We start from the raw sequence: 14646 nt of genomic DNA, 5'->3' as shown, positions 1-14646 counted from the left end.
TAATTTAATATCTCTTTTACTTCTGGATGTGTTAATTATTCATGACTTTAGTTTGATTTTTAGGAAAAGAAATGGATTCAAGGCTTAAGTTATTATATCTCTGCTCTTAGTGAATTGTATTATTACTTCTTGGAATAATCATTGATTTTTCACAGAGGCCGTTATTTGACTAATGGCAACATATATATCATTAACATTTTACTTTCAATTTATGCTGCAGTAAATTTATATTGCAATCTTGCAGAGTTACAGCTAAACTGACAATGCCAACAGTTTATTTAATTATGCTCCTTCAAAACTTGGATTTAAGCTTTTTTTTTTTTTATTAAACATTTCTAGTAGTTAGTTAGTAAAAATAAAAGTCTATGTATACAGTATAATACATATAAAAAAAAATGAGTGCATTCTAAGGACATAATAATAGAGCTATAGTTATACATACTGAGGGGAATATTGCAATATGTTTTTACAAGTAGGATTTGTAGCACAACAAGGTTTAGTAAATAAATCAACAAAGGGCACCACCAATGTAAATTTACTGTTCTATCAGTGTTAAATGACCCGCTATGACCATTGTCTTTTTACCGCCTGTGGTGAACTTTACGGGTACATTCACACTTGCGAATGCACCCTGCTGGAGATTACATGCAAGAACCCCAGTGGTGGTTCCCACGATTAGCTGTGTGTAGGCAGCCCCATTGAAAGCAATTGGAGGCTTCTGGCTCTAGCAGCTAAGCATGCCCATAAGCGCTGAAAAAGATTGCTTTCCATGGGGCTGACTACTCAAAGCTAATCATAAGAACCCCCTTTCTTAAATGTAATCACTGGCAGGGTGCATTCTTAACTGTGAATGCACCCTAAATGACAACTTTCCCTGTATTAAAAAATAAAACAGCGAGTTGTCCAAAATATGGGTGTCCTTAGGGTACACTTAAAAAGTTAAAATTAAAGGGTGTGTGCACTTTCCAGATAAAGTATACTTATATTACCTGTCTAACCCCTCTGATGTAAAGTAAATACCCCCCCCCCCCCCCGCCATGGATGCGTATTGTTCTAAATAAAACAGACATGCTCTGCTGTAATGTTCACATCTAGGATGAAATCATTGGGTGTTTCCACTTGTTGGGTCTTCTTTGACTCCTAAAGAGCTTGCTCCTGGATTGAAGCCTAAAAGCTTTATGAGGGGTATGATAAAACCTAATATCAAGGCTCCTTAGTTAGCAACTCATGGATTGTTTTGGGATAGAGAACATATGCAAAAAATAGCTATTCAAGTCCACTAGGGTAAAGATCAAAATATTTACCATCAGCCTATTGTAGTTGTCAGTCTTACTTTCTCTGGAGTGGTGAAGAGAGGAGTTATACTAGTTTGACTACTTATTGTCACGATAAGACTTCTGTTTAAAGTGCTCCAGCTAACTGAAGTGCATCAATATGGCATGCTTAATTGCCTTAGATTTAATATTTAAGCTTAACATAGAAGCAGTTTCTTGAGATGGCATTTCTGTACAGTAGTCCTACAGGTACAGGAATTCAGATAATTTCATTTATGCTAAACAATTTTAAATTATGCTTTGTTCTTGGTCTTTGAAAGAGCTATATGTCTAACATAGTTATACATACTGAAGAGTTCAATGTATAGTATTGGAAATAAGATTATCAACCACTTTGGCTTACCTACATCATTTTTGGAGATGGAGAACAGAATAGGCCAAGAGCTAAAGGCTGGGTGAAGGAGTGGTTCTCTATGTGTATTTTTCACTTGGTCATTTGACCTGGTCTGAAGTAGGACATTTGGCTATTTGATCTTGTTTGAGGTAGGGTTGAGCTGCTGGTTTGAGCCAAACTCACATTCAGGCCACATTTTGTACATTCAGAGACTGAGCAAATGAGAAAACTAACTTTGTTTGGCGAGGCCAAAAAAATGTCTGTAATAGGAAGTAAAATATTTAGCAGCAGAATTACTACCACTACAAAATGTGTTAACTTTCTGATCAGGGCTCCTGGTTGTTAGTTAGCTTGAAAATGCTAAAAACGAGTGATCCGAGAATATTGTCAGACAAAGGAATGTAAACAAAGGGAGCAAGAATTCTGGAAAAAAACGGCATGGGTTCCCCAAAATTCATACCAGACCCTTCAGGTTGGATATGGAATTTAAGAGGCCCCTGACATAAGAATAAATGGTGTGGGCCTCACAAATTAGGGAAACTCCACATCAAACAGAAGAAAGCATGGGTTCCACCTCAAAGACTACACCAGACCCTGAACCAAAAATGCAAGAAGGCTAGAAGGAAGGAAAACACGAGCCCCACTTACTGAACCATACCAGCCCATGTACCCTCAACATGGAGAAGGTACCTTGCAGTGGGGGACCCACATGGAAAAGCACCCTTTATTTTGATGAGGACAAGGGTCTCTAGCCCCACAAACTTGGATCAGTGGATCAGTGGTTGTGTGACCCTGCAGACAGGGGGCCTATGAACCTAAAAGTGTAAAATAAGGGGCCTCCAGATACTTCCTCCAGTTTGAATCAATAAGGTTACATAGTACCCTTACTTATTCACAAAAAAAGGCTACAGTATAAAATGACATCACACTTTTTTCACATCTTCTCATCAATCATAATGAACAAAGCCAACTGCCTGCACGTCCACTCCAATTGCTACTGTACACTCTCTGTGAATGACAGCTCCTAGTTCCTGGCACTAAATATAAACAAAGGAGTGTAGTCTCCAGGGTGATGCATTTTTTTGCATTACTGGTATGACACACATCACTTTATGCATTTCTTTCAGAGTAATGCTTATTTTTAACTTCAACATTAGGGTTTTCTATTTTGTGGGGTGCTTTTACAAAACTGATGTTACATGAGAATCCTATCCAATTAATCCATTTGGGTTTTAACTTGAGCACTATGCACTGAGCACATTATTATTTTATCCCTGATGATGCCACATTTTTAACAGTGAACATGTTTGATTTTTTTGTATAGGATTTTAGTTGGGGGGGGGGGGCTTTATTTTGAATGGGGTTCATGACTGACCAGAAGAATAATTTAATAGATCAGTGATAAGGAGAAAAGTGAAATATGATAGGAAATTTATGACAGAGAAATAACAAAGGTACAGTTAGTAGAGGAAATCTCTGTGATTTGACCCTCTAGATCAGGGGTGCTCAACCTGTGGCTCTCCAGCTGTTGCAAAACTACAAGTCCCATCATGCCTCTGACTCTGGGTGTCATGCTTGTGGCTGTCGGAGTCTTGTTATGCCTCATGGGACTTGTAGTTCCGCAACAGCTGGAGAGCCACAGGTTGAGCACCCCTGCTCTAGATAAATAAAGTGCATGAATTTCACAAGTACTATTTTTGAATGGGATACTTAATTGACAAAGTCGAAGGTTCTAAAGGGACTCTTTAAAATAGAACAGACTGTGAAAAACACTACGTTACTACATCCAAATTTTGAAAATAAAATTAAACATTACTCTGATAGGCATAGCCATGCATATAGGGGATGCATGTCATACCTGTTATCCAAAAAATACATGTGGAATCTTGGGTACAGATTAAAATAAATATGTGTAGCATTTAACAAACTTTTCTACAAAAGGGTGATGTAATTGACATGACCATATTTAGGTAATGATGTCACAAGAATCTGATGTGGAATTTAGTATTGACCCCATTGTGTTTTTTGTGGGGGTGCCCCTTAACATTCAAAGATATGGGTCTGTTATTTTTTTTTTTGAGAACCTCATGCCCTTCCCTTTTTTGGGAGGTCAGCAAGACAGGAATTGAAGGTAAATCTTTTTATTAGAGTTCTAACCATTCCACTTTATCCAAAACTAGAAAAAAAGTTTCTGGCTTGACATACACTTTAACCACTTCCCGACCAGCGCACGATGATGTACGTCGACAGAATGGCACGGGCAGGCATATTGGCGTACAGGTACGTCCAATATTCAATGCCGCCCTGCCATCGGGAGCGCGCTGCCGGCGGCGCGCTCCCGCGCTGGTCGGGACCCCCCGTGAGTCCGGTCGCGTACCGGTCGCGGTCCGGTCGATCGCCGCGGGCATCCCTGCGATAGTCTCACGGAGCGGCCGAATGGAGGAAATGCTGTGTAAACAACATTTCTCGATTCTGCCTAGCAACTAGTGACGCTGATCTCTACTCCGTGTGATTGGAGCAGAGATCAGTGTTCACTAAATGAAAGCCCAACCCCCCCACAGTTAGTAACACACCCCTAGGAACACTTAACCCCTACACTGCCACCCACTGGTTAACTCTTTCACTGCCAGTGTCATTTACACAGGAATCACTGCATTTATATAGCAGTGATTACTGTATAAATGACAATGGTCCCAAAAATGTGTCAAAAATGTCAGATGGGTCCCCCACAATGTCGCAGTCACAATAAAAATCACTGATCGCCGCCATTACTAGTAAAAAAATAATAAAAAAATATTAATAAAAATGCTATAAAACTATCCCTATTTTGTAACAGCTATAACTTTTGCGCAAACCAATCAATAATCGCTTATTGCGATTTTTTTTACCAAAAATATGTAGAAGAATACGTATCGGCCTAAACTGAGGGAAAAAAATGTTTTTTTATATATTTTGGGGGGATATTTATTATAACAAAAAGTAAAAAATAATGCGTTTTTTTCAAAATTGTCGCTCTATTTTTGGTTATAGCGCAAAAAATAAAAACCGCAGGGGTGATCAAATACCACCAAAAGAAAGCTCTATTTTTGGGAAAAAAAAGGACGTCAATTTTGTTTGGGAGCCACGTCGCACGACCGTGCAATTGTCAGTTAAAGCGACGCAGTGCCGAATCGCAAAAAGTGGTCTGGTCTTTGACCAGCAAAATGGTCCGGTCTGCAAGTGGTTAAAGTGGTTGTAAACCCTTACAACCGACTTTGACCTACAGGTAAGCCTAGATTAAGGATTACCTGTAGGTCCAAGAAATATCTCCTAAACCTACACGGTTTAGGAGATATTTGCCGAAAGACAGGCAAAGACAGCAGCGAGCAGTCGCACTGAGCAAGCAGCGGTCAACGGCGATATGCCGCGAGTGACATCATCGCGGCTTCGCTGAATGACATCGGTGGAGCAGCAAGACCCACCGAGAAGATGGATGCGCCGGACTACAGGGGACAGCGGTGACTATGATATGCATAGTAGTCCATTATGCTTTACCTTTGCAGGGAATGAAAGAGGAAGTAAACTCATCAGGGTTTACTTCCTCTTTAAGAATTCCATCAAACATGTCCTGTATCCTGTGAAGACTAATAAAGGCTAAAGCTTGTCACTGTAAATTACATAAAATTGTATTTATCAAGATTAACCATGTACATGGACAACAAACCATAATAAATGATCGACCAGCTGTCTTCCGGAAAAACAGGTAATAGGCCAACTGGTTCATGGCAGATGGATCTCTCCATTTCACTTTGAAAAACAGGCTGCAGTGAAAGTTATAGGATATTTCTGCCATTGTTTTTATGTAGAAAATAATTATTTAAAGCATATACAATTAAAAAATAGTTGTACTGTTTATTTTTAAGTATCTGTTTTAGTATGATCACATTGTAATCCAGCAATTAATACAGGCATGTCATGTTGCAAGTTGCAAATGTTAGATACTGTGATTTACAGACAAAATCATTATGCATGTGTCATACATTGCATCAATGCAATGCAATGGTAATGTGTGCCAATACAAATTGATTTAAGCCTTGTACACACGATTGGACCGAAGACAAAACCTCAGACTTTTGTCCTAGTGTGTGCCTGGATTTTGTCTTGCATACAAATGGCAAGGATTTGTCGGCCAACAAACACGAAAAGTACTGACGTACTACGTGTTTTTTCAGCTCTTTAGCCCCACTCTTCGGGCTCCTTCTGCTAATTTCACTAAGTTTGGTGAGTGTTGATTTGCGCTTTTCATTTTGTGCTTTTCATTTAGCGCTTTTCATTTCATGCTTTTCATTTTGCGCTTTTCATTTTGAGCTTTTTATTTTGTTTCTAAACGGCCATTGTTGCGGAATTGGAGGAGATAACATGTTATTTATTATTGGCTTTGGAGTTATTGCTATGACCCAAGTCCAGTCCAGGAACAGAAGGATGATTTCTTGGACCAAAAATTGGTTACTTTATTAATCGTGACCAATTATGTCATATGGCTTTGCTGCAGGAGCTCCAGGAGAATAATCCAGATAATATTCAGAATTATCTCCGGATGACAGACCCCTACTTTCACCAACTCTTGGCTTCGCTGACCCCCTATGTTAAGAAGCAGGACACATGCATGAGGCTTTTATTTTATTTTTTGGTTGAATAATAATGATTTGATATGTTCTATTTTCTATATTTTTGGATGCATAGAATGCACTTTTTGGTTAAGTTCTATTGTATTTGTTTTCTTTTTTAATGCATAATAAAAAAAATTGTGGAGAATAATACTTGGCTATGTGTTTTACTTCAAATGACAGTTTGGGAGTAGGCAGTTACATTTAAAAAAATACAATGTACAGTGTAAAAGGGACACCAACATAGTTGTATCTCTAATCTTAAAAACTATGGGATAATGGGGTTGTGGTAACTTGCCAAAAAAAAAGAAAAAAAAAAAGGCATAATAATATTATTCTTGATATAACAAAAAAAAAGCCTTTGAAAATGTGTTTGCAATAACTCCATCAGTATCACCAGAAAAGCAGCTTCATTATTATCCCATTAAAGAAGGAGAGAATGTGCACTGCATTTGGATATTTCCTAATTTTTTTATGTTTTATAGCAGAAAGTAAAAAAATATGTTTTTTTCATAATTGTCAGTCTTTTTTAATTTATAGCGCAAAAAATAAATACCACCAAAAGAAAGCTCTATTTGTGGAAAAAAATATATAAAAATTAAATTTGGGTACACTGTTGCATGACTGTGCAATTCAGTTAGTTAAAGAGATGCAATGTCAAAAAGCAATAACTGGCATGGTCATGAAGGTGGGTAAATCTTCCAAAGGTCAAGTGGCTAAGGAGCTTGTGGCCGCCGGCATCCTCAACAACCAGTAACTGTCATGATTGTTAAGGAGTGGACTGCTGCAATGTCCTTAACAGTCAATGTGTCATCGGCTGTCTGGGTTTCCCTGCTGAGAGCTGAATTGTAAAGAAAAGAAAAGATTTGCCGGAATTCAAAAATAAAGGAAAAAAGCAGCATGGGGTCCCCCCAAAATTAAACAAAATGGTGTTTCCCCCAAAATCCAAACCAGACCCTTGACTGAGCATGTAGCCTGGCAGGAAAGCACCCCCTCTCCTGAACCATACCAGACCGCATGCTCTCAACATGGGGGTGCTTGCCCATGTTGATGGGGACAAGGGCCTCTTCCCCATCCCACTGGGTGGCTCTGCCCCATATGACGTCATGCATGGGGGCATGCTGGGTCCATGATGTCATAAAGGGTCTGTCCATCTGGTGATGTCACTAGTTAAGCCCTATTCCTTTGTTTATTTAGTGGTGGGAGGCAGCTCAGCTGTCCGATGGTGAGAGCCAGCATCAGGTGCGAATCTCTTCTTTTTTTTTTTAGGTCGCGATTGTGGCAGTCATCAGGATTGACTATGGATCTAGACGTGGAACATTTTTTGTTTAAATAAAGTACTTTACTCTTTGGTAAATGAGTAGGGGTACTATGTACCCTACTCACTCACATGGTGGGCCAGGATCTGGGGGGCCCCTTTGTTAAAGGGGCTTTCAGATTCTGATAAAACTTCCACTCACAGACTGCCACAACCACTGTCCAGGGTTGTGGGGAATAGGCCCTTGTTGCCATCAATGTGGGAACAAGGTGCATTGGGAGGAGAGACCCTCTGCCACAAAGCACGGTCTCCATGTTAAGGGCATGTGGCCTTGTATGGTTCAGGAGGGGCAGTATTTTTAATGCAAAATTCATGTGTAATTTATGCTCCTTGAATGTCCAAAGGTGTCCCTTGGCAGGGCCATCTTTAACATTTATTGGACCCTGGGCAAACATTTTCTTGCCCCCCCCCCCTTGGCCCCCTATGCAATTTTGCGCTCCACCTGCTCTGAGACATACAATAAATAGTAGCTAGACTCAAAATCAGTATACTGAATCATATCAGGCAATGATTGCTATTGGTTGCCAAAGGTTACAATGTATCATTATTGCTCACTGACTGGCTGCTAAAGGTTACAGCTCACATTATGTCTCACTGATTATTTGCTAGAGGTTACAGCACATGACTTCTGCTTGTTGATTGGTTGCTAGCGATTACTGAACATCAATACTGCTTACTGATTGATTGCTAGAGGTTACTGGACATCCTTACTACTCACTAATTGGTTTCTAAGGGTTACTGCACATTATTACTGCTCACGGATAGGTTGCTAGAGCTACTGCATAGCCTTACCGCTTAATGATTGGTTGTAAGAGGTTAGTGCTGCACATCATTGCTCCTCACTGATTGGTTGCTAAAGGTCACAGCACATCATCTCCTCTTTGCCTGCACACCATGGACTGGGGAAGTGAGGGAACCGATCAATAGACAGAAAACTCATAGGGATCATAGAACTCCTGGGATTAGTGGCAATGCTGGAGGGAGAGGGGAGGAGATTTGATCAATGGCAATGCTGGGGGGTTGATGGGATGAGTGGAAGTGGTGGGGGATGGTATTAGGAGGCAGTACACTGTGGAAAATTCTGAATCATGTAGAGCAAAGCTGGAAATCTTTGGCAAGTATATAGTGGGGGATTCTACACTGACCACCAATGTAATGAGGAATTTACGATGACTATCAATATGAGAGAGGATTTTCATTGATCACCAATGTGAGGGGGATTTGCACAGACCACCATGTAATGGGGGATTTTATGCCACCCATCTATATAAAGAGGGATTTCTACACTGACACCAGTGTAAAGGAGCATTTACACCAGCCACCAGTGTAAGAGGAATATACAATGACCTCCATGTAAGGGTGAATTTACACTGACAACCATTGTCAAGGAGATTTGTACTGACAACCAATGTCAGATGACACTTCTACGCAGACTACCATTGTTAGGTGGGATTTATACTGACCACCAAAGAAAATGAGGATTTACACTGACTAGTGCCACCAATGTAAGGCCAATTCTGCACTTATCCAAATGTAAAGGGAGATGTACACTGATCACAAATGTAATGAAGAATTTACACAGACAATCAATGTAATGGGGGATTTTACATCAACAACCAATAAAGGGGGATTTACACTCACCACCAATTTAAAAGGGGCTTCTACATGGACCACCAATGTAAGGGATGATTCAAAACTGGCCACAATTGCAAATTTGGATTTTTTTACTAATTACCAATATAAAGAGGAGTTTCTACACTGGCTACCAATGTAATGGGGATTTACACTGACCACTAATGTAATGGAGATTTACACTGACCACTAATGTAATAGATGCATTCACAGAAACCATCAATGTAAGGAGGGATTTACACTGACCACCAATGTAAGGTATAGCTTTACACTGGCCATTAGTGTGAATTAAAGGATTATACACCAAGCCCCAATGTAATGAGAATATTTACACTGACCACCAATGTAACTGAGACATTTAGCCTGCGCCGACATTTTTCTGTGTTGGGAATTCATTCAAAATGGCTTTTCTGACACCACAGAAATGTGCTGCCCATTACACATTTTTTTTCATTTTTTCCTTTTACAAAAAATTGTGACAAAAAATTACAACTTCAAAAAATGTATCATGCCTCTTAATAAACATGATGTTTTAGAGGGTATTTGTACTGTCTCGGGATTTTATGTCCTCAAAAAATAAGATAGGCAGTTAGTACATCAGTATGGATCAATTTTCACATGTATATATACCATAGTTTGTAGACTCTATAACTGGCACACAGAATAAATAACATACATTTATTTTGGTTATTTTTACCAAAGAAATGTAACTAAATACATTTTGGCCTAAATTTATGAAGAGAGATTATTTATTTGCAAAATTTTATAACATACCTAATAAAAACATCAACATTTTCTGCATTTTTCATTTATATAGCAAAAAATAAAAAACCTGGGGTTGATAAAATACCACTAAAGAAAGCTCTGTCTATTTAAAAAAAAAACGTATTCAAATTTAATTTGGTTACATTGTTGCATGATTGAGTAATTGTCATTCAAAGTGTGACAGCACTGAAAATGTAAAAAGGGCACGGGCAGCATAAGCCTGAAGGTATCCAGTAATGAGTTTATCGAAAAAAAAAATCGACAGTCAGTCTTTTTATGCTTAAAAATGAAATGTTGGGGGGATCCCAGGTGACAATATTATTACATATGGTCATAGTTTGCCATCAATGAAAAGACATTAGCAAAATCCTGCATCAGTTTGTTTATGTTTAGCAGCTGAACTGGGAACTGAAATTTGAAACCAGTCTAAAAGGAGCATTTTGGTGTAGAGGGGTCATCATATTCCTGTCCGTGGGTTTTTAGGATATTCTTCATTCTGATTGACGATGGATCTACATTACTGGAGGCATGTTTAATGTTGGAATCATATCTTCTCTTTTTTTTAGGGGGGGGGGGTGTTTGATAAAATACCTTTTTTACGCTATGTGTGTATTTTTATATAATTTTTAAAGAAAATTGTGAATGGGTAAAAAGGGGCACTGTATGCCCCAAACTAATTTACATGGGGGGCAGATATCTGGTGGCCCCCTTTGTTTAAAGAGAATTTGTGAATTACAACAAGTTCTCCCTACAGACTTCCACATCCACTGACCAGAGAAAGCTTTTGTCTCTATTACCATATGAACAATCTGCCCTGCCAGGGCTTCCATTGCTGCTTCTGCATAGATACAAAGAAACACAGCTCTTCCACACACAGCAACCAGTGACCATTCTGCACCAGTGACAGATACCCTGTGACATAGCCTTCTTTAGCAACCAGAGGCACAGAGACACCCATACTGATTACAGTGGTTTCCTGCCAAACCCATCACAGCCCACTGTGCATCTATGAATTCAGAGCCTGCCCATCCCACCTCCTTGTACTGGATTCCGGAGAGGGCAGTTTGCCCATACTTTACTCTGTTTGTTACACATGGACACTGCTAGCAGAAACATTTATCCTATCTCAGCTAGGGAGACCCTATTACCCCCTATTTTCACTGCATTGAGAATGTACATGGATGAGCAAGTCTGGGGTGGAGGAACTTGACTGGCCTGCACGGTGTCCTGACCTCATGTGAGCCAGGCCTTCTTGTTCACAAATGCGCTTCTGGAAGAATGGCCAAACATTCCCATAGACACACTCCTAAACCTTGTGGACATACTTCCCAGATTAGTTGAAGCTGTTAGAGCTGCAAAGGGTGGGCCAACTTAGTATTAAACCCACTGGACTAAGTCTGGGATGCCAATAAACTTCATGTGCATGTAAAGGGAGGCATCCCAATACTTTTGACAATATATTGTATATGCAATATATCTAAATCAAGAATTCCTACATTTAAACAAATGTGCTTACTTTGCTACTTCTATTGAGTAATGCCCTTTGTATAGTTTTATAATAGTCATAATCAGCCTTAAATGGATTATTTTTGCTGCTCGAAACTATAAAAATCCCAATTATTACTAGGTCAATATTTCTGTGGCATCTGTTGTAAATATTATATGTGAAGCTATTAAAACAAATCCATGATGAACTTGTATATACATTTAATTAGATCTATATTCTTCTTAGAATGTCATACTGTGCTTATAAGCTTGAGATAACAGATTTTGTGCTGGGAGCATCTGCTCCATCAATAATATATTATTATAGCTTATAGAAAACAAGACAGTATTTATTGTTAAGATGAGAGCAGTAAACATAATATAAAATGAACGTGCAAAATGTTAACAAAAATCGTACAGTATTGGAGAGCCTTATGGTGCCTTTGAAATTGTTAAGTTCACTTTGGATATAAAGATAACGTACCATATTCTTAGTAATGAGTAAAACTCATAGATAAACTAAACATATGAGGATTGCTAGAAGCTAGTTCATTAGTAAAATGAAAAATTCCACAAAGCTAAACATTGCATAATGCTTATTAGCAGATGCTCTGTATATCTTGTAAAATGAAAGCATCTATCTCAGTAAGACCTATTTTATTTTTATCAAAACTGATCTGATCCTGCATTTTCCATTTATGGTGCAAAAAAATAGCTCATGCTCATTTTTTTTTTCCATTATTAATATTCATTCAGCAAAAAATGTGATATTTAGTAACCAAGCAGACAAGACCAATGATGTTCCAAATAATTTACGAACGTAATTTAACTAAATATGCTAAAGTTTCCATTCAATGATCATTTTCACTTAAGAACAAATACATATTGAATAATATATAAATAAACACAACTTTAATTTTAAATTCATAGATTTGCATGTAGTTCTGGTCTAGCTATACAACCCCAATTCCAAAAAAGTTAGGAAGCTGTATAAAATCTACATAAAAACAAAATGCAATAATTTGCAAATCTCATAAACCCATATTTTATAAACAACAGAAAATATAAAACATATCAGATGTTTAAATTGAGAATATGTATAATTTCAAGAAAAAAATAAGGTCATTTTGAAATTAATGGCAGCAACCCATTTTCAAATTTAGGACAGGGCTATGTTTACTACTGGGTAGAATTCCTTCTTCTTCTAACAACACTCTGTAAACGTCTGGGAACTGAAGAGAGCAGTTGCTGGAGTTTTGAAAAAGGAATGTTGTCCAATTCATTCCTGATATGGGATTCTAACTGCTCAATGGTCCTGGGTTTTTTTATCATATTTTTTTGTTTCAAGATGTGCCAAATATTTTCAGTTAGTGAAAGTTCTGGACTGAAGGCAGGCCAGTTAAGCACCCAGCCTCTTCTTCTACAAAGCCATGCTGTTCTCATAGATGCAGTATGCAGTTTAGTATTTTCTTGCTAAAATATGCAAGGCCTTAACTGAAAAATAGGTCATCTGGATGGGAGCATATGCTGCTCTAAAGCCTGTCTTTATCTTTCAGCATTGATTGTGCCTTTCCAGATGTGCAAGCTCTCTATTCCATACGCACTAATGCCTATACCATCAGAGATGCAGGTTTATGAACTGAGCACTGATAACAAGCCAGAAGGTCTCTCTCCTCTTTAGTAAGGAGGACATGGTGCTCACGGTTGCTAAAACAAATTTCACATTTAATTTGTCTGACATCAGAACAGTTTTACACTTTGCAACAAATCATATTAAATGAGCTTTGGCCCAGAGAAGTGTTTCTGGATCAAGTTCAGATATGGCTTCTTCTTAGCACAATAAAGCATTACCTTTCATTGCATGGCAAGCCGTGTTCACAAATAGTCATTTTTGGGAGCGTTCCTGAGCCCATGCAGTGATGTCCATCGCAAAATCATGTCCATTTTTAGTGCAGTGCTATCTGAGGGCCCAAAGGTCATGGCACCTAGTTTTGCATTTTGGCCTTGTCCGTTGCACACAGACATTTCTCAAGATTCTTAGAATCTTTTGACAAAATTATTGATATTATGGTTTCCAAATAGTGTTATATTTAAAGTCTTTGCAGTTTTACATTGATGAGCATTTACCTGAAACAGTTCAACAATTTTTAGACACAGCTTTTCACATATTGGTGAACCTCTGCCCATCTTTACTTCTGTTACATTCTGACTCTCTGCTATTGTTATACCCAGTCATGTTACTGACTTGTTGCCAATTAACCTAACTAGTTGCAAAATGTTCTTATAGATCTTCCTTTTTAGTACCACTTACTTGGCCTCTTAGTAACACTTACTTTGCCAGTTTTATGTTGCCCTGTCCCAACTTTTTTGAGACAAGTTTCTGCCATCAATTTAAAAACTTTTTTCCTAACTTAAAATAGGCTTCAAAACAACCAAACTACATAAAATAGGTAATGGGTACCATCATCCAGCAATAATTTGAAAAAAGGATTAAGGCCAGTCTCCTACTAGCCTTCATAAAAAGAGAAAATACAGACTTTCTCTGTACCAGTTTAGACAGTTTACACAAATGGATTTATAAAAAAAATTACATTTTTATTTATACTGAAAAAGATAAAAATAGGATATGTCAATACATTGTTTCATATTCAACAAATTCCATGCCAAGACAATCTTAAAAATATAAGGTAACAAAATGTGGATGTCATTAATATGTAATGTGCCCCAATAGGGGAAACAGAGGTATAGTGGGTCCTCACAGAGGAATATATAATCAGATTAAACATTAAATGTGTTTTCTATTTTCTATTGTGAATACAATATGGATTTATGAGATTTGAAAAACATTTCATTGTGTTTGTTTACAGATTTTACACAGTGTCCCAACTTTTTGGGAATTGGGGTTGTATATGAAGCTGAGCATTGCACATTCTTAGCTGTGCCACCTAGCATTCACAGACAAGCACATGCACTAGATCAAATCCTCTATATATTACTAGATGGTAAAGGAAAGGTAAGGGAGCTTTTGGGACTTTAAATACCCCTAGTGTCACTTACAATATGTATAATCCAACAGAGCATATAAATTAAAAACAAGCTCTCTGAACATACAAGACTTGTGCAAGTCCTGAA

The 14646-nt window shown here is 38.1% G+C and overlaps 1 protein-coding gene across 1 annotated transcript in view; it reads right to left on the bottom strand.

The window, feature by feature from the left end:
* The window catches only part of GRM8 (glutamate metabotropic receptor 8), a 1454623-nt gene that overhangs the window by 16937 nt on the left and 1423040 nt on the right, over positions 1-14646 (bottom strand). The window lies entirely within an intron of this gene.

The sequence above is a fragment of the Lithobates pipiens genome, unplaced genomic scaffold (assembly GCF_037356315.1).
Source record: "Lithobates pipiens isolate NorthernLeopardFrog02 unplaced genomic scaffold, aLitPip1_a1.2 Scaffold_8, whole genome shotgun sequence".
NCBI lineage: Eukaryota > Metazoa > Chordata > Amphibia > Anura > Ranidae > Lithobates > Lithobates pipiens.
The sequence above is the reverse complement of the archived record's forward strand: the minus strand, read 5'-3'. Positions and strand labels throughout refer to the sequence as shown.